The sequence below is a fragment of the Marmota monax genome, unplaced genomic scaffold (genome assembly GCF_021218885.2).
Source record: "Marmota monax isolate L192 unplaced genomic scaffold, Marmota_monax_Labrador192_F-V1.1 WCK01_AAM20220418_F8-fsc00125, whole genome shotgun sequence".
In the NCBI taxonomy this organism is placed as follows: Eukaryota; Metazoa; Chordata; class Mammalia; order Rodentia; family Sciuridae; genus Marmota; species Marmota monax.
Genome location: NW_026695235.1, coordinates 12,283,235 through 12,307,510, shown reverse-complemented (window position 1 = coordinate 12,307,510; position 24,276 = coordinate 12,283,235). Strand labels below are relative to the sequence as shown.

Genomic DNA, 24,276 nt, shown 5'->3' with positions numbered 1-24,276 from the left:
GGTGGCGGGTCCTGTCCTGCAGGCTGGGAGGCACAGAGGTGTAGCACCAGGGCGACTGCTCCACCCATGCCCCGTGGCACAGTGGGATCAGTCCTTTCTGAGGGATCCACAGGTGCTAGGTCCACCTGCTGCTCGGCCTGGCTCCAGGTGCCGCCTGCTCTGAGCAGGAGAAACTGGCAGGACACACTGGGGTCATTCAGGACGACCTGGGGGCTCAGCAAAGTTTCACCCCTGCACAATACTGAAGGTCCCGAGTGCGACCTGGGCATTGGAACTGTATGCTGTGCCCACTCCTGGCAGACCCACAACAACATGACCATGTGGGCCGCTTCCCGCAACGAGCATAGGCCCACCCCTGAATTTACTGACCAGAAGTGAGTTCACCTGACCCGTTTGTGACCCAAAGCAGGAACCGAATCCGGTCAGACCAGAGCTCGGTGACAGTGTGAGACCAGCGAGGCCAGAGTCCTGCCATGCTCAGCCTGCGCCTGCTACAAACCAGGTGTGCTCTCCCCAGTGTCACCTTGTCCTGCCCTGCCCAGAGCCCAAGCAGTGACACGGTGACACCGTGTGTTCCTGAAACAGCTGGCAGCTCACAAACGCAGTATAGGACCCTGGAGAGTGGCCCACAGCGGCTGGCGGACCCGCAGACCCTGCAAGCAGGGTGCAGTGTTAGGTTGGGTTTTGGAGAGCGGGGTCCAGCGCAGGCTGCATCCTGGCCTTGAGGCCCCACTCTGAGCCCTGGACCTCTCCAGGTCACCTGCAGTAAGTCCTGCCTCATGGAACACTGTCTGTCCAGAGTCCCCAGCACAAGGTGGCCGAGGGCATTTTCCGTGAACAGCAAACTTTCCATAGGGCCGTGGCTTATTGGCAAGGTCCTCGAAGGAGGTGTCCACATCTATGGGATTTTTTTTTTTTTTTGGTACTGGGGATTGAACCCAGGGTGCTTTACTACTAAGCCACGTCCCCAGCCCTTATTTGTTTTTAATTAGAGACAGGGTCTCACTAATTTGATCAGGGGCTCACTGAGTTGTTGAAGCTGGCCCAACTCCCAGGCCACTGGGTAACAGGCGTGCACCACTGCGCCTGGCAGTCTCTGTGTTAGTGGCTGTTGAGTGACTATTTTCCTAATGCTCCCCAAAGCTGTGCCACATCAGCCAGCCTCCAAGAGCTCCCTGGCCTTGTGCAGTCCCCTGGGGGAACTGCCAGAGCCTAGCAGCCCTCAGCTCTGGACATGTAAATCTTGTGGCTTGGATCACATGGCTCCTTTTAACAAAGAGAATTTCACCTGGTTGGTTAAAACACTTTTTTAATGGTGTCTAGTGTCAACACTGTCATCTGGGGCCCCCACATGGGTCGTATGGGCCCAGGACCAGGCACACCTCCCTTCTCTGAGACCGTCCTGCCGTGGCACCTGGCCTCCCCTCGTTGGCCAGTGCCCCTTGCTCTGCAGCCATTCATCATGCAGCGCTCGCCCCTCGCTCAGAATGCCGAGCCGGCGGCGGGGGCGGGTAGGGCCAGGCAGCAGTCAGTCACACCAGGTGCTGTTGGGGACCAGGCTCTGGAAGAGGAGAGACAGCTGGCGGGCTGGGTGCTGGTCCCCCGCATCCCTCCTTCATTCACGACTCACACGCCCTGTCTGGGGTCGGGAACACAGGTGACGGCAGCATCCACACTCCTCGCCTGCAAGAGAGAGACATGGCATGTCAGACGTTGTCACCAGAAGACGTGGCCCAGGGGCTGACGAGACACCGGAATGTTTCTCCCCAGGGCAGGACAGGCCCGTGGAGGAGGGTGGGAGGGCAGCCAGGGCAAAGTCTCCCTTGGCAGGCAGGAACATGGCCCGTCCACCATGCCCCAGATGGGGACAGGGGCTCCTCCTAAGGTCTGTGGCCGGTGATGGACAGAGCTGGAGAAGGTCATGCTGAGTGACATGAGCCAGACCCGGAGAGTCAAGGCCAGGCAGAAGGCTGACCAGGGAGGGGGAGAGCGGGCAGAGTGGCCCAGAGGGGAGCCCATGGGACAGAGGGAGGGGGAGGACAGGGGAGGGGAGGAGATGCAGAGGACCGTGACAAGACCTGGCTGTGCACGTGTAGACGCCTACCCTCATGCACGTCTGCAAAGCACCGACCAAAGCCAATGAGTAAACGAGCGGAAGGAAGAAATCTCTTCCTCCCTGAATCGATGGAGGTGCCCATCACCAAGGAATGCTCCTTCCTGTCCTCTACTTCCTGTGGGTGGGGGGTGCACCTGGAGACGCTCTTTCTCCAGGTGAGGATGCTGCCGTGGGCTGCCAGGCCCTGGCTCCTGCGGGCCTCCCCCACCCGAGGACTTGTCTGCACAGGTCCCACTTCCCAGGCCACACGGGCACCAAGGGTGTATCCTGGAAGGGTGTTGGCCAAGGGACAGGGTGCCGGGCAAGCGGAGCCCTGCTGCCCTGAGGAGCAGCCTGGGGGCAGGATCCTCTCCTGAAGTGACCACTACTCCCAGCCAGTGGGCGAGCCGAGGGCTCCGTTCTTAACGGTCTGAGACCTGCCAGCTGTGGGCTGTGGGTAACTGCCACCAGTGTGGGCAGAGGCCTGGGCTCTGAGTCATGCCTGTTTCCCCTGGAGGTGAGTGGGTGGCCTGACCCTGCAGGTGGAACAGGATGGGGAACCTTCTTCCCCGATCTCCTGACTCCTGAGTGGTCGGACACAACTCCAGACGACCTGCCAGAGCCTGTCCGTCCTGGGAAGCCCGGGTGTGCAGGAGGGCTTCCGTAGGCCCCGGCCTCCCACGGCTGGGCCTCCTCTACAGCCGGCCTCCACTACCCTCCCTTCTCCCTCTCTGGCTCTCCGAGAGGCCCTGTTGTGGCCCTTCTCAGGGTCCATTCACCAGCCCTGGTGGCCCCTCCTCTCAGGCACCCACCCAGCTCCCAGGGCCTCAGGCCCCTTGAAGCCCTTGTCTCCAGCAAACCTGACCTGAGGCCCCAGTCCTTCCATGCCCAAGGCTCGGTGTCAGGACCCCAGGGCCTCTGCAGGAGGTCCAGTCAGCAGGGAGCCCCAGGAGTCACCAGCCTGACACCCTTCAGGTCCTCAGGGCTAGCAGGTGTGGCGCTGAGCTGGGCGTGCACCCTTGATGTGGTCACTGGCACTGTGTCCTCTGGGGTCCGTCCTTAAGCTCCAGGAGCAAACCTGTGCCTCCCAGGACAGGAGGGCAGGATGGAGGAGGGATGGAGGAGGGACACAGAGGATAAGTGCATGCAGGTGTGAACAGCGTCCCCACTGCCACCGGACTAGAGTGACAACGTGAAGCGTCTCTGGAGTCTGCCAAGGATCCTCTGGAATTCAAAGTCACCGCAGGTGAGAAGCCCTGGTCTGAGCCATGCCTCCGTGTCCCTGGATGCACGCTGTGCCTGAGCCCTCTGTCCCCGGGCTGCAGGTGGTGGCTGTTCTACATGTGGCCCGGCTACTGTTGCCTCCCAAGCCGAAGCCTGACAAAGGACCGGAGGAGTGACACCTCCCCAGCCACAGCTCCCTGCTCAGAGGGCCCCATTCTTTCCTGGGGGTGGAGACGCCCCCAGAGGAGCGGAGCGGGCAGGTGCGTGGCCGGCTCAGGGGGGGACAGCAGCCACAGCACAGGTGCTTGGCCAGCCACCCGCACACCGTTTTAGGCCACCCCCTGCCGGTTCAGGGCTGCTGGGCTCAGAGCAGCAACCGCTAGATATTTGGGTGGCCAGTCCCTTTCTGAGCAGAATGCTCGGTGGGGCTTCGGGAGGCAGGGGTCAACGGCTCATCGGCCTCAGGACACCAGGCCTGCAGCTGTAAGGATGACCGAGGCGGTCAGCTGCACACCCTGGGACAGGCGTCCTCGAGAGGAAAGGGCACAACCCTGGGCACTCAGGCTGAGGTTCTGCAGGCCTGCAGGGCCCCCCAAGCCCAGCCTGTCACTTGGACCCTAGAATGGTGACTGCTGTTGTTGCCGTTGCTGGTGGGAAGGGGCGGGGGCTGGCTGTGGGCGTGAGGATGTGCAGGCTGGCACGAGGCGGGGGGCTGGGGATGCCCAGCTACAGGGGCAGAGCCTCGGCTGGCCACTGCCTAGGGCTACAGCCAATGGGGAAACGGGGGGCAGCCATGGCGCAGGGTAAACCCACGGCCACATCCTGAAGGGACTCGGACCGACCCCCATTTGCAGTGGCCTTCCTGTGCTGGCACCGCTGTTTCCTGAGCTCACCCGCGTGTGTCTCCTCCACAGGCCGCACATCCGGGGCCCCCAGACCAGAACCAGCCTGCTCACAGGGCCAGTTCCCTTTTGGTTTAACGCTGACACGCCTTGTGGGACCTGAGCCTGTTCCTCTGCGAGCACTTTGACTTGTTGACTTTCTGAAATCGTGAGTAAGTAGGACTGGGCAGGGGCGCAGATCTGCTCCAAGGGGCCGCCTCATACCCAGGAGCTCTCACGGTCCCAAGTCACGCATGCTCAAAGATGACCTGTGAAGGGATCAAGTCATGACTGTCACACAGAGAGAAACGGATGGCACGTGTTTGGGGGGAAATCGGTCAGATGTTGGCGAGGTCAAGGGAGAAGGAAAAGACACGAGCGTACGTGGAGCAATGGCCCTTCAGGGATGGGGTGCCTGCTCACTTTGGGGTCCCCACTGCCCACCACGCCCTCCTGCTCTGTGGCCGTTATGGCGTGGTGTGCTGCCCTGCCGGGACCTGTCCTGTGCACCTGTGTTCTCTGCAGCCGCCACTGTCCACGAAGTGCCCATGATGGGGGCCCCTCCCCCACCCCACCGTGCACCTCCAGCAAAGACCCACAGACTCTGTCCTTGGGGACGGTGGGTCAAGGGTGTGTGGGGTGCAGAGCCCGGCACAGGGCAGGCCTCCCACTTTACAGAGGTCCACAGGGGTGCGGGCTCGGGGGCAACCCCAGGTTTGTAGAGGGCAGAGGTGGGGGCAGCCTGGTGGGGCAGGGAGGGAGGCTGGGGAGGCGTGATGTGGTGGGGGAGTCACCTGTGGAGCAGGATGACATCAGAGGACAGGGCAGCAGCTGGATCCCACAGCTGTGGGCAGGTACACTGGGCTGGCCCTCCCCCCACTGGGTACCCTCTGTCCTGCTGGGCAGCTGGTGCCCACCTCCTGGTCACTCTGCGGCAAGGCCCAGCCCTCTGCTGTGCTGTTGAGGAGCAGCTGTGTCCCAGGGGCAAGGGTCCTGAGGAGGTCCCCTGAAGGGAGATGGACCTCAACTCAGGCCATGAGGGTCCTTGTCGTCATCGTGACAAGGAATCTCAGGACAGGTGAAAGCAAGGCCAGGCTGACCTCCCTGAGAGAGGAGGCTCGCTCTGAGACGGTGCAGTGTGGGCATCGGGCAGCGGAGCTGTGCAGGCCAGGCACGCGGCGTGGTCAGATCAGCACGGCAGACAGAGGGCGGAGGGGTGTTTCCAGCCCGCCCCTGGGCTGCGACTGGGCAGGCTGACCACAGGGCTGATTTCCTCATTGCTGATGTGTTCTGCTCTGCGCACACGGTCCCTCTGTGCTCCTGGCCGTGAGGCCTCGTGGTTGACTCAGTTGCTGTTTGTGACCAAGCGTGTGCACGTGCCGGGAGGTCTGGGTTGGAGTGTGGCCCCTCTTGGTGGCCCCACAAGCCTCCTCTCCACCCATCCTTAAGTCCATCCTCCTGCAGTGCAGCCCTGGGGCCTGCTGCACCTCCTCAATGGGCAGTGGGCCGTGTCTTGACACTGGCCCATCCCCCATGGCCCAGGCTGGAGCCCCTGCCCTCTGCTGGGCACTCAGGTGGTCTCAGGGCTCAGCAGAGTCTGGCTGGGGTCGGCCATGGCCCCAGGGGCTGGGCATTCTCTCGGAGCTGGGCTGTAGTGGACTGGGACCTCTGAACCCAGGGATTTCCAGGACACCCATGTGTGTTCCTTCTTCCCCAACATCTGCAAGGCCTGCAGGAGCCCCAGACGCCGGGGACGCTGGGGCTCATTTCCCAGAGAAGCACATTCCAAGTCTGCACTCTTGACTGTGGCTGAGGGTCAAGCCCTGTGTCCATGGCTCCCAGCGAAGCAAACAGAAGCGATCCCTCCCCTCGGCACGGGATGTCCACCTGGCCAGCACTCGCCAGCCGAAGGTCCTGAGGGCTTTGGCCACCCATCTCTAAGCATTCATTAGGCACCTACTGCATGCTCCACAGGGAGAGCTAGAGGCAGATTGTGTATCATCCCTCTGGTTCAGAGAAGCCGCTGGGTCCCAGGATGAGCTGAAGAGTCCCTGCTACCTACCCAGCGCCCACGGCTCCCACGGCCCCACGGCCTCCACTGCCCCCATGGCCCCTGACCCCCACAACCCCCGGTCCCCATGGCCCTATGGCCCCCAAAGCTCCCACGGCCCCACGGCCCCCTCAGCCCCCACGGCCACGGCCCCCATGGCCCCCATGTTCCCCCTCAGCCCCCACGGCCCCCACAGCCCCCTCAGCCCCCACGGCCCCCATGTTCCCCCTCAGCCCCCTCAGCCCCCACGGCCCCCATGTTCCCCCTCAGCCCCCACAGCCCCCATGGCCCCCAAGGACCCCTCAGCCCCCACGGCCCCCATGTTCCCCCTCGGTCCCCACAGCCCCCTCGGCCCCCACGGCCCCCATGTTCCCCCTCAGCCCCCTCAGCCCCCACGGCCCCCATGTTCCCCCTCAGCCCCCACAGCCCCCATGTTCCCCCACAGCCCCCACAGCCCCCATGTTCCCCCTCAGCCCCCACAGCCCCCACGGCCCCCATGTTCCCCCACGGCCCCCCCTTGCGCTGCGTCATGCTGGATTCAATGCAGATGTGCAGGGGCAGGAGGGCCTGGGAGCAGACGTGCCTACACCCAGGGGAGCGGGCTATTAGTCACTCTGGTGGAGAGGGGAGGAGGGAGGGCAGGGCAGCCCAGCTGGAGGCGGCCAGGGATCCAGGGTGGAGCGCAGTGAGGACTTCCAGCCCTGGCAGCTGGACAGCCGTGTCTGTGCCGGCCAATGCAGAGAGGCACCACCCCTACCTGACGGCCAGTGCTCCTCGCGACACCCCTACCTGATGTTTCCTGCGGCCTGGAGCCCACACTGTGTTCTGGCCTCCTGAGCTGGCCGCACAGATGGCTGTGTCCAGCTTGGCCAGAGGGCAAAGGGGCTGGTGGGAGGCCAAGGGACAGGGACACTCTGGGTTCAGGCACACCCCCCCCCCACTACCTGGGGTCTTTTCTCCAGACCCCTGCTCTGTCAGGCTCTGCAGGTGGCTACAGAGGTGACAGTCCTGGCCCGGCTCAGGCGGCTGTCACAAGGCATGGCGACGTGGGTGGTTCTGTACAGAGCTGGGGTCTTCCACACACTGAGGCAGCTCAAGGACCGTCCCCTGCCCCGCCTCAAACCCTGCGTCTTGTGATCAAGTCAGAAAGATTTCAGGCTTGTCACTCAGAGTAATGGGCATGAGTTTATCAAAGGGGCAGAAAAGGGCAGCAGGGACACTCTCAAGGGAGAGGGGCTCCTCTCAGAGAGGAGAGGGACAGCGTGCCACTCTTGCACTCCAGTTTTATTGGGGCAGTCCAGAGAAGTTTCCAGAAAGTCCCACCCAGGTCCACCTCTTGACTTTTGATTGACAGCAGGATGACATCAGACTTTCAAGTCCCCACGGCCATGACAACCCTAGTCACCTTGTCTCACACTGACCACTAGTAACTGGATTTCTTTCCTGGGGCGGGGTACTGAGGACTGAACCCAGGGGCACTCGGCCGCATCCCCAGCCCAATTTTGTATTTTATTTAGAGACAGGGTCTCACTGAGTTGCTAAGTGCCTCACTTTTGCTGAGGCTGGGTCTGAATTTGTGACCCTCCTACCTCAGCCTCCCGAGCCACTGGGATTACAGGCGTGCACCACTGTTCCTGGCTCTAATTGGATTCTTAACATAAATCATTTCAGATTTTATGGTGAGGAAGAATTATCCTTAATATCCTGAGCTCCTAGATCTGGTCACAAAAGCCCTTCAGGGTAGGCTTATCGACATGATTTTGCGCCTGCGTTTCTCCAGCAGATAACAGGTCGTGTGCTGGGGACTGTGTCTCCTCATGGGTCCACTCCAGCCAGGCAGGGCTGCAGGTAAGTGCTTCTGACAAAGAAGGCTCGTGAGGGTCAGCACGTGGGCCACTCACAGAATGAGTCCCTCCCTCCTGCCCCCACCCCGGCGCCTGTCCCCTCGCCGTTCAACACCAGCAACTGTTTCTCCTGGTTCTGTCTGGACGTCCGAGGTCCAGGTGCCGGCAGGTCCGTGTCTGGGGAGGAATGTGGATGGCCACTTTCTCCTTGTGCCTTGACGCAGCAGAGAGAGGACAGCTCTGGGTCTCCCATCAGGATTTCTCCTCGTGACCTCGTCACCTCCTGCAGGCCCACGTCAACACCAGCCCCTGGGGGCATAGATGCCCCCGGATGTGAACTGGGGACGCAGACATTCGGTCTATAGTGGCGGGTTCTGATTCTGAGTTAAAGGAACCCGTGTTGCGAGGCCACCCAGGTTCTAGAATTGAGGCCTCTCCTGCACCCCAGCATTATGTGCCTAAGTCTCAGGGGATCCTCGTGTGTGGTTACCAGAGAGCAGGCCACCAGTGAGTGCCTGGTGACATGAGGCAGACGGGGCGAGAGGGAAACTATGGACCCTGGAAGAAACAGGCGAGTCATGGGTGGACAGTGCTGGCCGCAGCACCCCTGCTGCTTACGGCTCCAGAGGAGAGGCGGCCCCCACCACGCAGCACAGGCCCAAGACAGAGCTGGAGGTTCAAGTGTAGCCACCACTGAAACTCAGTGGACAGTGGGGAGGCAGGGACAAGGGCATCTGACAGAGAAGACAGGAAGCCAGACAGGCCGAGGCTGGGTGTGTGGCCAGCAGGACCCCAGCCAGAGAACCCAGGCAGGACGGGGCAGAGTGCTGTGGTTTGGGGGGCTTGGGTGTCCCCCATGGCACCCTGCTGAGATTCAGTCACCACCGTGAGGTATCAGGAGGATGGAAAGGCCACCCGGTGCTGAGCGTGGGGGCTTTGGAGGGATCAGGATTAGACAAGGCCACAGGCTGGGGCCCCTATGACTGGGTCCTGGTGGCTTTATAAAATAGGGAGGGAGACCAGAGGACACACACACACACACGACATGGGATTCTCTGTGCTGCCTCAGGACTCTGCCAACAGGAAAGCCATCACCAGAGGCAACCCCTTGACCTTGGACCTCCAGAACCATGAGCTAAAATAAACCGTTTTATAAAACAGCCTGCCTTGGTGGTTTTGTTATAGTAACACAAGGCTGCCTGACACAGAAACCGAAGTTTCTGAATTGAAGGGATGTGAATTTTCAGGCCAAAAGGTCCAGTTGAAAAGGAGCCACAACCATGAGTAGTAATAATGAATTAAAATATTGTGAATTTCAGAAAATGAAGGGGAAAAAAGGGAGACTCTTAAATATTTCTGAGGAACATCTCCCTCATCCTTGAAAACGAAGTTGTCATCAGGCTCCCCGCCATGGGCAGGTGGAGCTGCTGGAGTGGGTGGGCAGCCCCAGCAATGCCCTCAGAAGGTTTTCTGCTGAGGATTTCATCCCCGGCCAAACTGTCCACCAGGCATGGAAGTGGATGGCAGGTGTCCAGGCTCCCGGGGACTGGGAGAGGTGCGCCCTTGTGCCTTCTCCAGGACACGCTTCAGCAAAATGAGGAGGCCCCCAAGGAGCTGAGAGGGGTTGGGCCCACAGCAGGCTCCCCAGCTCTCAGGACGAGGGCAGAGAGCCTGGTGGCCCCTTCACCGCTGCAGAGAGCCAGCAGTCCAGAGGACAGCAGGAGGGCTCTGGAGAGGGGACCTCAATGAGTGAGAAGACATGTCGGGGTGGAGTTGTGCCCCCGGAGGTCAGCTGAGGTCACAAATGCCGTGCCTGAGGCTGACTTCCTGGGAGGTGGAGTCTTGCGAAGGCCATCAGCCTAGGCGCCGTCATAGGATCAGGGTGGCCCTGGTCCAACACAGCTGGCGTCCTCAGAAGAGGAGAAGATAGCCACAGGAGAAGGGCCCCATGACCCCAAGGCTCCTGGGCAGAAGGGGGCTGTCAGTGGCTCTGAGGGCCTCTGGCTCCTCAGCCGCTCAGGATGGTAACGAGTGCCCCATCAGGCTCAGGGACATTCCGTGGGCGCTGCTCTGTCTAGGCCTGGCCTGGGAAACTTCCCGCCCGACACCATGTGGGAGATGTCAGTCTTTTATTCCCGGCCATCACGGATCAACTTTGTTTTGCTGTGAGATGCAGCAAGAATGGTAGCCATGACCACAGCCACCGCTGACAGCCGCTTCCAAGGGGCTTGCACTGAGAAGGAGCAAGCCCAGAGCAGTGTGCCCACTGACTCCTCCAGCTGAGAGAGGCCTGAGGGGCATGGGAGGCTGTATGTGGAGGGGACTGTGACACCCAGGTGCTTCTCGGGGCTCCCTCAGCCTGCACAGACACATCCTCAAGACTTGGGTTTCCTTTGAGGGGACCCCACAGGCCCCAGTGATGTGGCGGAAGGCGCCCAGGCCTGCTCCCTGCCTGGTCTCAGGCCCTTCCCGGGGCAGCCATCACCACGGGGAGGCGGAGGCCGCAGTGCTTGGCGGGGAGGGTTCACTCCACAGCTGCCAGGACAGCAGAGCCGTGTCGAAACCTCCTCCGCAGGGAGCCAGAGAGGGCTCTTGCCCTCTCAAGTGGCCAAATAAATATGGGCTTCAAAGCTGTGGCTGGGGGCCATGGCATCTGCTAAGATGTGTTTTGCAAGCTGTGGTTTAGTACACAACTTGAATCATCAATCACTCTGGTTCTTATTTAGCTTTCTATAAATGTGGGCTCTTAAGAGAGGCCTGAGAGACCCTTCCAAGGCACACCCCAGTGACATCCTTCCTCCACTTTGGGCTCAGTCATCCATTCAGCCAACAGCGGATTAATCCACTGCTGAGGTCAGAGCCTCGTGATCCCATCACTACTCCCCCATCCCCAGCTCGCATGAGACTCTGGGGACATTCCAGATACGACCCATCACATTCCATCCCTGGCCCCAGGGTCTCCTGATGATCACACAGTGCAGAATGTGTCTAGTCCACCCACAGGGTCCCCGCAGTCTCAACAGTCCCTCCACTGCTCAAAAAACCAATTCCAAGATCTCCTCGGAGACTCAAGGCAACCTTCTGGCTGTGAGCCCCAGAATCCAAAGCAAGTTACTTAGATACAACATAAAACGGCACGCAGAACATTCCCATTCCCAAAGGAAGGAATAGAGGCATAGTCAGAAAGGGCGGGGTCAAAACAGACCAAAACTCAGCAGGCAAACACCAAGTCCTGTGGCTCCACGTTGGGCTCCACGACCCTTGGAGGTGGAGTGTGGGTCCCACGGGGCTGGGGAAGCCCTGCCTGTGCGGCTCTCTTGTGCTGGCTCTGCTCACTGCCTGGTTCTCCTCTGCAAACAGTCCGCCTTCCCGGCACCTCTGACTTCTTGGCTTCTCCATCACAGCCTCAGTTTTCAGCTTCACACATCACCCTGTCAGGGACTGCCAGCGAGGACCCTGAAACACGGTGTCTGCCCCTTGCGGGCCTTCCTTAAAATCTCAGTGGAAGCCTTCATGACCCCCAGACTCCAGCGTCTTGCAGAACCAGACCACATGGGCGATGCCAAGGTCTGTCACCAGCTCGAGCAGCAGCCAGGCCCCCTGGGGCCACGGCTGCAGCCGCCTCTGAGTGCCTGGGGAGATGACTTCCTGGGCAGCACTGGTGCTCTCCCCTCCAAGCAGCGCCTTTCAAACCAGTGGACCCTTTTCTACTTTGGAGCAAGTGGGTGTGGCCTAGATGTTTGAGTTGCCCTCAGGGCCACTTTCCCACCATCCCTGTGCCCTGTGCGACGTTCTGGGCTTCTCTTTTATCTACTCTCCTGAGCACCTGCATCCTCCTTGGCCCCAACTTTCGATGCTTTTCTGGCCAAACTGCTAGTTTTTAAGCCTTTTCCCTCTGTTTTCTGCTTCCAGTTCTCATGGTGAATCTGGCCCCAAGCTGCCCACAATATCTACGCCAACATCTCAATGGGTGCTGCCTTGAAATCTCCTCCGCTGATGTGTCCATCACCTTAAATTCAGCCTCACAGAAAGTCTCAGAACACGGGCAAAATGGAGAGAAGTTATTTTCCAGGATGTAACAAACGGCCTCTGGTCCAATTCCCAGCAGAGACCTCGTCCCATGCGAAGGTTCCTGAGCACAGTCTTACTGTCTGCGTTCCTCCTGGCATTCTGGATTCTGGGGTCCCGTCACAATCACCCACTAAGTTCTCCTTACATTCGAAGGAGAATCTCCAGCCTGCATCTCCGACTTTTCCAAACTCCTCCTACAAACCAGTTCCAAAGGCTTCCAAACCACAGCGCCAGGGGTTCACATAGTCACAACGATGACCCCACTTCTGGAACCAATTTTCTGTATCAGTCAACACTCGGTCACTGTGACCAAGATACTTGATGAAAACAACTTAGAGGAGGGAAGATCGATTATGGCTCGTGGCTTCAGAGTTTTGGTCAGATGACTCCATTGCTTTGAACCCGACGTGAGGAGCTGGAGGAGCAGACCCGCTCGGCTCGCGGCAGCCGGGAAGGGCAGAAGTGGGGGAGGGCGGAGAAGACGGAACCTCCTAGGGCTTCCCAAGGCTGACTTCTCCAACTAGGTCCCCGCTCCAGGACTCTCCCAGCCATCAGTGGGCGAATCCACTGCTGAGGTCAGAGCCCCGTGATCCAGCCACTTCCCCAAAGCCCCCTCTGCACCCAGGAGACTCTGAGGACAGTCCAGATCCTAATCACCCCAGCAGCAGTGTGGCTCCCCTGCTCTGGCCTCTGCTCCTGCCTCACATCTCGGGCCTTCCTCTGACAGGGACCCGGTGATGACTTCAGCCCACCAGGATCACCGAAGCTAATGTCCCCATCTCCGTCCCTAAGTCAGTCCCACCGGCTAGGACGTCCCAAGGTGTGGGGCCCATATTCACAGGTTCCAGGATGGAGCCGTGGATCTCTTTGGGGCCATGATTCAGCCCACTACACATAGATCTTGTTAACTCAGATCAAAGTTTTCTAGTGGAAGGTGAAGTATCTGAGAATTAAAGAAAATAAACAACAGCAGAGGTGACCCTGGCAACACAGCCAAGGACCTGGCAGGGGCCCCCTCAGGGCGGAGTGGGTGCAGCCACAGAGGGCTTTCTTTATGAGCTCCTCACTGTGTCTTTAGAGACGAATCACCGTTATTATTACTAGTTAATTAAACAAATGATTCGATTACCACAAAGAAAAGATGGCTGCTGGGTGTGGTGGTGCACACCTGCCCAGCTACTTTGGAGGCTGAGGCAGGAGGATGGCAACTTCAAGGCCAGCCTGGATAACTTAGCAAGACCCTTTCTCAAATTAACAAGAGCTGGGGACATAGCTAGTGCAAGAGTGACCCTAGGTTCCATCCCAAGTACCACCAGAAAATAACTTATTAAATTAACTAAAAAAAGATTGCAATGTCTCAGGTGCCCAAGACCCTGGCCCCTCTGGGGGTGTGCCTGAGTTTAAAGGCTGTGATGTGGAGACCCTGCGTAGAGCAGGCTATGCTGAGGTCAGGTGAGCAGAGTGGGGGCGAGGGGAGGAGGGGCTCAATCCAAGGGTGGAGGGGGCTCTGGGCTGGTGGCCTTGACACGGGGGCGGGGAAGTACCAAGCACTTCCCCCCGGCAGGCTGGGGACCAGGCACTAGAGCCTCAGCTTCCCAAGGGGTCTTGCCAAGAGCCTGTGCACCCAGTGCCCCAGCTCCATCTCTAGGTCCCCCCAGTGACCAGCACTGGCCACAGTACATGTCCTCATCAAGGATGAGCCCACCCTGGACGGGGCTCTGTGGGTCCTAGCAGGTGTCACGGGTTCCCAGGTGACAGGGTGGGGTTTTACAGAGGGGCAGTGGGGCTCCGGAGCCACAGGTGAGCAGGGTGTGATGGCCCCGCCTCCCAGGCACCAGGTGAGCCATCTCAGCTCCTCTGCACCGTGCTGCTGAGGGTGATGGGCAGGGAGGGACGGCACAGGCCAGCAACTCGGGCACCGACAAGTGTGGGGACAAGGTGACCTGCTCAGCTGAGGTCCCAAGCTGCCCAGGGCAAAACCCACATCTTACTCAGAGAATCCACTAACAAACCCGCCAGCCCCTTCCCTCCCGCTGGGAGACTCTCAGGGGAAAGCCCCGCCCTGCACCCACTCACACACCCCCCCACACACACGTGTACACACTCTCACACACTGAACCCCAGGACCCCGACACTCATCGCACTGCCACTGAAGACGGGAGGGAGCCAGGGGACAGCGCACCGCCAGCTCGGCTCACCCTGGCCACGCGGTGACGCCTGGTGCTGCCGACCCTGGTGCTGCCGCGGGCCTGCTGTGCAGACGGCCCGCCACGGCTCCTGGGACCCACCTCCCACGCGAGCGCAGCAGACAAGCCCATCTGCAGCTTCTCTGAGAGAAACCTTGAGTGTCCACCGCGTCGGTGAGCGCCATGGTGACATGCCCCTCGCGAGGCCGTGGAACCTGGAGCTCCGTGTTTGTCAACAAAGTGCACTCGAGGCAGGGGATGGCATTGTACCACTGTGCGGCGATGCCAGGGGAGACGCCCGTCCCGGGAAACCCTGGCTTCCCTGCGCTGCAGAGCAGTCGGGGCAAGCCGGCGGCCACGGGTGCAGGGACCCCAACGGTGTGGCCACCGCCGGGGGGGCTCCTGGAGGGCTTCCCGGAAACCACGCCCGCTGCACGGCCACACATGTGTCAGGAACTTCCCAGGGACTCTGAGGACAGGGCAGCTGAGCCCACCTGGCAGATCCGCCTCGTCACCTGTCACGGGGTGTTTGGAACATGGCTAGGAAAGGACTCAGAGGCTTGATTCCTCTTTCTTTCTTTTTCTGCTACCATAAAACTCCATCCATTTCCCTTTGTAGAACCAAGGAGAGACCCAGCCCTGCTGAGCTCCGGTGATTCTAGCCATAACCAAGTCCAGACAGTAAGGAAAAACAGGCCGTGCGAGGAGACGCTTCCCCAACAATCTGCCTCTCACATTCAGACATCAGCCAGCGGTGGAGGCGCCACCTGTCATCCCAGGGGCTGGGGAGGCCGGGGCAGGAGGATCACAAGTTCAAGTGCAGCCTCAGCGACTAAGGCCCTAAGCAACCAAAACCCTGTCTCAAAAACTAAGAAGGACTGGGTATGGTATGGGTATATAACTCAGTGGTTAAGCACCCCTGAGCTCAATCCCCAGTGGGGGGTTATTTATCTAATGTTGATATTTGCTGGTTGTTTTCATCAAATGCATATTAATTATTGCACTGCTTATAATTCAGAAAAAATCTTACACCCAGAGCCTCGTGGTGACAGTGAACGTCTCTGGCTCTGGTTCTCCTAGTGTGTAATTTGTTGCAGAAAAGTAAGACAGCGGTCGGGAAAACACATTCAAGACTAGAATACATCTGGGTGACTCTAGCTCTGGCAGGAGAGAATGAGGTGAGGGAGAGGAAGAGACAGAAGGCCCGAGTGGCGAGGAAGCTTGGCTCACGGCTTCTGAGTGTCAAACCGCGGAGGCATTGGGACACGTGTACAAGTGTGAAATCACAATCACTTTTTAAATGCCGGATTCCACAATATGTCAGAACTTATCTCCACGGCAGGCTCTGCAGGGCGCTCGAAGGCAGAAACCAAACCCAGGGGCAGGCGGGCAAGCTGACGCCGCGGACGGCAGGACCTTCTTGACACCTGGGTGCTCTCAAAGCAGTGAAGGTCCAGGGGGCTCTGGTAGTGGGCTGCCTGCTGCACAGCCCGGGTCTGGCAGGTCCAGGAGGATGGGCTGCCACAGTCTGGGCACCAGGCTGTCGGAGGCCTCCAACGGCAGGGAAAGACCTGTCCTGGGGCGAGAGGGGCAGCAGGGAGCCTATGTCGGAGCCCAGGCCAGGAGCAGTGGGCCCACCCACCTGGACTCTGTCCCTGCTTCCTCAGAGACTGGACACCACCCGGTCGCCTCCAGTCCCCTTGATCTAGTCCTGGGACTGGGGCTGAGGCCGTCTAGCGCCAGGGACCTCCAGTCCCTCAGCAGAGGTCTGGAGCAGGTGGGCTGAGCTGCAGATTCTCAGCCTGAGGAAGGGGTCTGACCGGCCTTCCTGGGCCTGGCGCCCACCCGGGCCCAAGGTCAGGGACGGCATCCTGTGGACAGGAGCGGTGGGTCAGGGAACAGCCCTCTTCCCCATACCCCCCCCTCAGGAGAGGCGGGAGTGTCACCCCAGCACACCTGCACGTCACACCTGGGTGGGCCTGGAGCACAGGAATGTCTGCTGTCCTCGTTTCATGACCACCAGCAAAGTGAGCAAAGCTCCCACCACTGCCCACCAGGTGCCCGTGTGTGTGTATGTGTGGCCTTCTCCTCACACCTGCCCACCAGGTGCCCGTGTGTGTGTGTGTGTGGCCTTCTCCTCACACCTGCCCACCAGGTGCCCGTGTGTGTGTGTGTGTGGCCTTCTCCTCACACCTGCCCACCAGGTGCCCGTGTGTGTGTGTGTGTGGCCTTCTCCTCACACCTGCCCACCAGGTGCCCGTGTGTGTGTGTGTGCGATGGCCTTCTCCTCACACCTGCCCACCAGGTGCCCATGTGTGTGTGTGTGGCCTTCTCCTCACACCTGCCCACCAGGTGCCCATGTGTGTGTGTGTGTGTGTGGCCTTCTCCTCACACCTGCCCACCAGGTGCCCGTGTGTGTGTATGTGTGGCCTTCTCCTCACACCTGCCCACCAGGTGCCCGTGTGTGTGTGCGATGGCCTTCTCCTCACACCTGCCCACCAGGTGCCCGTGTGTGTGTGTGTGTGTGTGTGTGCGATGGCCTTCTCCTCACACCTGCCCACCAGGTGCCCGTGTGTGTGTGTGTGTGTGTGTGTGTGGCCTTCTCCTCACACCTGCCCACCAGGTGCCCGTGTGTGTGTGTATGTGTGGCCTTCTCCTCACACCTGCCCACCAGGTGCCCGTGTGTGTGTGTATGTGTGGCCTTCTCCTCACACCTGCCCACCAGGTGCCCGTGTGTGTGTATGTGTGTGTGTGTGGCCTTCTCCTCACACCTGCCCACCAGGTGCCCGTGTGTGTGTATGTGTGGCCTTCTCCTCACACCTGCCCACCAGGTGCCCATGTGTGTGTGTGTGTGTGGCCTTCTCCTCACACCTGCCCACCAGGTGCCCGTGTGTGTGTGTGTGTGGCCTTCTCCTCACACCTGCCCACCAGGTGCCCGTGTGTGTGTATGTGTGGCCTTCTCCTCACACCTGCCCACCAGGTGCCCGTGTGTGTGTGTGTGTGGCCTTCTCCTCACACCTGCCCACCAGGTGCCCGTGTGTGTGTGTGTGTGGCCTTCTCCTCACACCTGCCCACCAGGTGCCCGTGTGTGTGTATGTGTGGCCTTCTCCTCACACCTGCCCACCAGGTGCCCGTGTGTGTGTATGTGTGGCCTTCTCCTCACACCTGCCCACCAGGTGCCCGAGTGTGTGTGCGGTGGCCTTCTCCTCACACCTGCCCACCAGGTGCCCATGTGTGTGTGTGTGTGTGTGTGTGTGTGGCCTTCTCCTCACACCTGCCCACCAGGTGCCCGTGTGTGTGTGCGATGGCCTTCTCCTCACACCTGCCCACCAGGTGCCCATGTGTGTGTGTGTGTGTGTGTGTGTGTGTGTGGCCTTCTCCTCACACCTGCCCACCAGGTGCCCGTGTGTGTGTGCGATGGCCTTCTCCTCACACCTGCCCACCAGGTGCCCATGTGTGTGTGTGTGTGTGTGTGTGTGGCCTTCTCCTCACACCTGCCCACCAGGTGCCCGTGTGTGTGTGTGTGTGTGGCCTTCTCCTCACACCTGCCCACCAGGTGCCTGTGTGTGTGTGTGTGGCCTTCTCCTCACACCTGCCCACCAGGTGCCCGTGTGTGTGTGTGTGTGTGGCCTTCTCCTCACACCTGCCCACCAGGTGCCCGTGTGTGTGTGCAACGGCCTTCTCCTCACACCTGTCCATGAGGGAGGGCTGTCACCATAGGTGGGGAGACCGAGGCAGGAAATGGCTGCTCGTTGTCCATGAGCCTAAGAGACCCGGCTCCTGACGGCACCCCATGGCCACGCCCAGCGCCCCTGCCCTGGCAGGAGAGGACAGTGCAGGGTAGACGGTGGACTCCAGTAGGGAGACAGGAGCACTCGGAAGCGAGCCCACCCACACTCAGGCCACGGAGGAAACCTCAGTGGACATGGGCTCCCTGGGTCTCAGCCAAGGTGAGGAGAACCAGCCCGGTACCCCTCGCCCCTCCAGTGGGGGCCTCGGACCAGGGCCCAGGGGACTCGAGCGCCCAGGGGCTCCCCCGTTACAGGCCACAGCCCCCCACCCCTGCACACTGGACTTCTGCTTCCTGCTGGGTCACGGTGGGTCACTGTGGTGTGTGTCCAGGCAACAGAAAGACATTCTCAGCTACACAGTGGCTCAGAAGCTGCCCGAGGGACCGTCCCTTCCTGAGGAGACAACTCAACATTAACTACCCAGGAAAACAGGAGGTGACTCAAGATCAGGGCCCAAGAACAGAGCGGCAAGGGGCGGCCGGGGGCCTGGCGAGGGCTGAGGGCAGACCAGTCGCAAGTCAGCGGACTCACAGCAGAGGTCAGCAGAGCCGGACCCCTCTGCTTCTCTAGGACAAGCCCGTGGGGCAGGCCAAGGTCAACCTCGGCACTGAGCTTCAAGCGGTGCTTTCAAGTCAGGATGTTGAAGTTTGGCAAGATGGTGTAAGTAAAAAGGAATCCCCCGGGTCACTTTCTTTCCCAAGGAAATGGCTGTATAACCAGACACCATCATCTGCAGGGAGGGTGGGGACCCTGCCCGCAGCCCCTCCTACATGTCACCAGCAAATGTCAAGCGTGAGAGGCAGCAGGAGCCTGTCTGAGCCCAGGCCAGGAGCAGTGGGCCCACCCAGGGAGACGGGCCAAGGCCATCTGTGTCCCTCCTTGGCAGCCCCTCCCTTCTCGCCTCCCTTGCCGGCCCCTGGACACCACCCTGGGCCTTCCCACCCGCAGCCACTCGGCCCCCAGGGCTCCGTCTGTGTAGCGCGAAGGCAGTTAGGTCAAGCCCCTGGCAGAGAAGTCTGAAAGCCAGTATTGAAAAGCTGCCACGGGGCTGGCAGGGGGCCAGGCGCACCCTACCGCGCTTCCCCAGACCCCACCCCTCACTGTGGGCCTCGTGGGCAGGGCCGTTGGCACCCTGAAGCACATCAGGGATCCCCACCTCCCAGTTCTGGAGCAGGCTGCCCTGCGCGGGCCTCACCCAAACCTGAGCCAGTGCCTGTGTCCCAACGGGAGCCCAGGTGATCAGTGGCACTTCTCAGAAACCTGCCGTGGACATGGCTCGGTGGAAGGGACAACAGGGCACTTGGGAACAGAGTCCTGCGGTCAGTGCTGCACCTCGGTCGTTACATTCAGGTCAGAGGGACTGGGAAGGTGGGTTAGGGTCCCTCATGAGCTGACCTTAGAACAAGCAGGGAGGAGGCCTGGACAGGCCTCCCGACACACTGGTGCTTGACAAGCAGTACTTCCTCTGCCGGGTAGAGAAGAGGAGGCCAGAGATCTCATGTACCACAGCTGGCTCCTGGAGGGACGGGCCCAGGAGAGGCCCGAGAGTGACCCCCAGCACAGGAGTGCAGGCAGGAAGGGGACCTCCATCCGGCATCCACATTCTGCTGACCACTGAATGAGTCAAGAGGGGTCCTGAGCACCCAGAGAGAGCAGACTGGTGACATTTGGGGTCAACCCCTGATTCCTGAGCAGAGGACCTGGCCAGAATTCTGACCCCAGGCTGGGATCCAAGAAAGGGTGCAGTGTCGCCACTTGCTGGTTGATTTTTCGGGAAGTAAAAGACCGAGGACGTGGAATCGACTGTTTAACATTTTACAATGCACAAGTCAGGGCACTCTCACTATTGGGCAACCACTGCCCTCTCTAGTTCCAGAACATTCTCCCCTCCCCAGGGAGACCCATCGGCAGTCAGTCCACCTCACTTCCACCCTCAGACCGAGACTCCACCACCCACTTTCCTTCTCTGGGCGTTTGCCTTCTGTGCTTTCCGTGTGGGCGGGACTACGGCATGCCTTGCCCCTCCGTCCACCAGGACGCTGCCCAGGCCCCCTGGAGCATCAGCGTGACGATGCCCTCCCTTCATTTGTCAGTAGACGCTCGGGCCATTGCTGCCATCTGTCAGCAGCCTGGTGCGGGCTTTTGCCCGGCCGCCTGTTCCCATTTCTGTTGTGCGTGCCCATCCCCAGGAGTGGACGTGCGGCTTGCTGAGGAGCCCCGACCGGTCTCCGCACAGCTGCTGCACTTTGCCTGCCCCTGCAACACGAGAGGCAGCCCTGCTGTCCACGGCGCGAGGCTGTGCAGGAAGGCGGTAGGAGACAAGCTCAGGGGCTGGTCAGGCCTGGGAGGTGGGTAGCGACGGGACCTCCCTCATCCCAGGCTGCCAGCCTCCGCCCCAGCTCCCTGAGCCCCCAGGTGGAGTCAGAACAGCCCCAAGGGCCATGGCAAGACCCCAGCACACAGGGGTGACAGGTCTCACTGGCAGACACCAGGAGGACCACACTGTGGCAGCTGGACCAGTGGTGGAGCCCAAGCCCTGCCCGGCTCTGGGCGAGAAGTGCCCGCCAGTGCAGGTCCCCTGAGCCCGTGAAGGTAGCCTTGTTTGGAGCTAGGAGCTGTCAGGTGTGACTAGCTGAGGATCAGGAGGAGCTCTTCCCAGAGGGGAGCAGACCCCACGCCCAAGCTCTCGTCCTAAGAAAAGGGCTCTCAGGCCACAGGAAAGGAGGCCACGGGCAGAGAACAAGGCTTCCCAGCCAGGAGGGAGGACAGCCTCCAGCCAACCACACCCCTGCGCACCGCACTCACCCAGCAGGGGCCTGGAGGGGCGGGAGGCGGGAAGGAGGGGCCGACTCCAGGACTCAGCCCAGAGAAAGTCTGTGGGTCTCCAGGAACCCCCTCCGGCCCGCTGGCCCCTGGCCTCGCGGCGGCTGTGGGCTCCAGTAAAGCCCCCAGCAGGACTTTCTCCAAGCCAGGGAAACCCCGCTCCGGGGTTTTGGGACTCACTTTCAGGAGCACGTTCTACCGCAGACCTCGGGCAGGGAGGAAGTGAGCTGACCTTTCCCCAGGCCCAAAGGTCTCAGGTCTGGCGTCTGGCAGGAGGAGGAAGAGGCTCTGTCCGGCCAGACCTTGGACAGCAGGGCAGCAGGTCTCTGCCCAGGATGCGCCCCGGCCTCACGGTGGCCACCCTGCGGCTCTGAGAGTTCTCCTGGGGCAGCAGGAGCGGGCGGCAGGAGTGGGCCTGGGTTGCAGAACTGCCCCCTTTGCTCTGGCCCTGTCAGGAGGCTGTGACCTCCCCAGCACCTGTCACAAGGTCACCTCTGACCTGCTGGGCCCCATGGAAGTGTCCAGCGGAGGAAGCCTCCCTCCTGGAGTAGGGCCTGCTGACGTGGCCTCTCCTTGCCTGGACTGCACGTGTGCTCACCCGGGCACACACGCGCGCACACACACACACACACACGTGCATACACACACACACGCATGGCAATGTAAACAGGAGGCAGTGAGTCAGCCACAGAAGTCCAGCAGGCAGGAGTCAGGATCAGAGGCCACTGTTCCCACAGGGAACCAGATCAGGATGGCAGGGGGAAGGTTTTGGTTCCTCCTGACCTCTCAAGAAACGGTCTTGTCCTAGAACCTTCTTTCTGCCCATCTGAGTACTAGAAATGCCGTGGACCAGTCTGCTCCCCGCCCACCGTCAGTGGCCGTGGCTTCCTTGCTGAAAGGTGCCTTGAACTGGCCTGGCTGTGGCCTCGGCCGGCCGGGCCTCCTCCCTGGTGCTCCAGTTCTGCCCACACCTGTGCAGGTGGCCTTGCTCGGCAGGGTCTGCAGTGGATCGGGAGAAGCTACTGGCCGGCAGCTAAGGGCTCCAGGAACCTCACTATCCCTGCCCCCATGGACCAGGGCTGCAGGTTCAGGTGTGGCCGCCATAGGGGTAAAGGGAGGATGCTGGGCACCAGGGCAGGGTCCAGTGTCCACACTGGCAGATGTGTCTGCCACCCTGGGACCAGGTTCTAAATGCAGAGTGCATGGCTTCTGCGAAAACAAACCAAATATCTGATTAAACAGAAATTTGGAAAGTACAGAACAACACGGAGAAAAATCTAAAAACCACCAGCCCACTCAGCCTTTAAAAAGATGTTTCACTTGACAGAACTGAGCACAGCAAGCGACACAACAGAGATGCTTAAATGTGCACCCCACCGTGCCCACAGGAGTCTCGAGACGCAGTAACCGCAGTCCACACCTGTTCTGGCCCTGGGGACCACGTGCACACAGAGACATGGCCAGTGCCAGACGGGTAGGGCCAGGGTCCCAGAATAAGGAGGCAGACTGGGGTCCCCAGCGTGTGGGGAAGGTGTGGGGAATGGCCGATGGGGCAGAGGCGGGGGGGGGGTGGCTGGCAGTTTGGCTGTCTGGGCTGTGGGGGCCCCCCAGCTCTGGAGTCCTGGCTTCTCCCCCAGTGCCCCTGCAGCACCTCCCCACCTGGTCCTGCTGTCCTGCCGTCCCGCCGTGGCCTGTGGAGCAGCTACCCAGACCCAAGGTGCACCCCAGACCCAAGGTGGTTCCTTCCGGACCCTGGGTGGAGTCCCATGTACAAGGACAGCCTTCAGTCCCCAGAGGGCATGGCCCCTACCCTGCACCTGCCCTCTTGCTCAGCTGGGCCTGTGGAACCCCACAGGAAACGCCCCCAGCATGGCCACCCCCTCCTGCCCTCACCCCTCAGACTCACCTCGGGGCAGCGCCCCACACTCCACCCTCACCAGCAGCCAGGATCCGGGTGCCGTGGGCCATCCCAGATTTTGTGGATCCCAAACCATGTTATCAGTGGCCATTTTTGAAGAGTGCACAATGAAGAGGTGAGTGTGGGTTACAAAGTGGGCAGGTCCCCATCTGCTTCCTGATCCAGAGTCCACGTCCCTTGTGATGGGAACCAGACCTGATTATAAAGTGAAGCTGTAAGAACATTAGGATGAAGACCCAGAGCCCGGGGGAGGGTCCGCTTCCCCTGCCCGATTCAGCCTCTCTTCAGGGAGCCTGATCCTGGCTGGTAGGAATGGCGCCTCCGTAACTCTAGTGTCAATCATAGGTCACTAGGCCTGTCACCTGGCAGGTGTAACCTGGCGGGCTTAGCTCTCAGGGAGGTGAACTCAAGCCAGCTGGAGTTCCTGCTGCCTGTGGTCACTGCTGCAGGCCTGTCGCCCACCAGGTGACATGCTGTCCGCTCTGGCCCCCAGCGGGAGAAGCCGGTCTGCAGGGCGATGCCATCTCTGGCTCCTGTGACCCACGCAGAAGACCCAGGCGGGCGCCATCAGCAGAGGAGCCTGGGTGCAGGTCTCCAGGACAGAGGCAGAACCATTCAGGCCCTCACGGCCAGGCACCCAGCAGGCCCGGCTGCCGGGGAGACCGGGTCAGACCCACCCAGGCAGGCTGGAGGGCACAGAGCCTCCCAGAGCACTCAGGCTACAGGAAAGTCACCTGCCAGGCCCGGTAGCAGCCGAGGCAGCGCTGGCTGACCAAGCTTCCTCATCTTGTTTGGGAACAAACATGAGCCTGGAGGGGTCACCTTCCTGAGACCCGACAGAGGCCCAGCCTGCTCCTCTGACTTCCTCCTCCTCAGAGGAAGAAGGACTCTGGATGTCCCCTGGACGCCCTGCTGCTAGGCTGGGAGGGGGTGGGCACATACAGGGCAGGGGGGATCCAGGCCCCGGGGGCGGGGATACCAACAGGCTCACTGTCCACCCCAGCAGCCCTGGGCTGCAGTTCCTCCAGGTGTCCTCTGCAAGTGGTATCAGAAACTGAGGCCCAGCCGGGTGGGGGAGCCAAGCCCCCAGGCAGGAGGAGCTGGCCCAGGCAGGAGCCAGGGCAGGGGGGCTGAGCTCAGGGAGCGCGAGGCGGATCCCCACCACCCGGCACCGAGGTGTGTCCCCTGGGCTGGGCCAGCGGAAGGTTCTGGGAGAAGAGCTCACTTCCTCCCAGCCCGGCCTCGCCCTGGCAGGCAGCAGCTCCAACCTGGAGAAACCAAAAGTCGGGTAAGTCCCACTGCTTCCCAGGAAAGTCCCCACAGAGTCCCCGTTCCTTCCCAACGCTTGCAGCAGGAAAGGGGATTTCTTTCCCTGAGTCTCAGGGCCACACGG

General features: G+C 60.9%; 3 long non-coding RNA genes across 6 annotated transcripts; 2 read left to right on the top strand and 1 right to left on the bottom strand.

The window, feature by feature from the left end:
* Positions 1-1,292: 1,292 nt before the first annotated feature.
* LOC124089092 (uncharacterized) lies at positions 1,293-21,139 on the bottom strand. The gene is made up of 4 exons (XR_006850596.1): positions 20,948-21,139; positions 4,213-4,469; positions 2,961-3,319; positions 1,293-1,683 (listed from the first exon to the last, which is right to left on the bottom strand). It is a non-coding gene; the product is annotated as an uncharacterized LOC124089092 (long non-coding RNA).
* LOC124089094 (uncharacterized) lies at positions 3,068-13,613 on the top strand. Of its 3 annotated transcripts, none has more exons than XR_006850603.2 (3): positions 3,068-3,341; positions 4,234-4,373; positions 12,007-13,613. It is a non-coding gene; the product is annotated as an uncharacterized LOC124089094 (long non-coding RNA). The 3 variants fall into 3 exon arrangements; XR_006850601.2 differs by having other exon boundaries at positions 3,068-3,579; XR_006850600.2 differs by lacking the exon at positions 3,068-3,341 and adding an exon at positions 3,626-3,944.
* LOC124089099 (uncharacterized) lies at positions 17,914-23,812 on the top strand. 2 transcript variants are annotated; one of them, XR_009226246.1, is made up of 4 exons: positions 17,914-22,439; positions 22,603-22,682; positions 22,866-22,998; positions 23,349-23,812. It is a non-coding gene; the product is annotated as an uncharacterized LOC124089099 (long non-coding RNA). The 2 variants fall into 2 exon arrangements; XR_006850607.2 differs by having other exon boundaries at positions 17,915-22,439; positions 22,866-23,812.
* Positions 23,813-24,276: the final 464 nt, after the last annotated feature.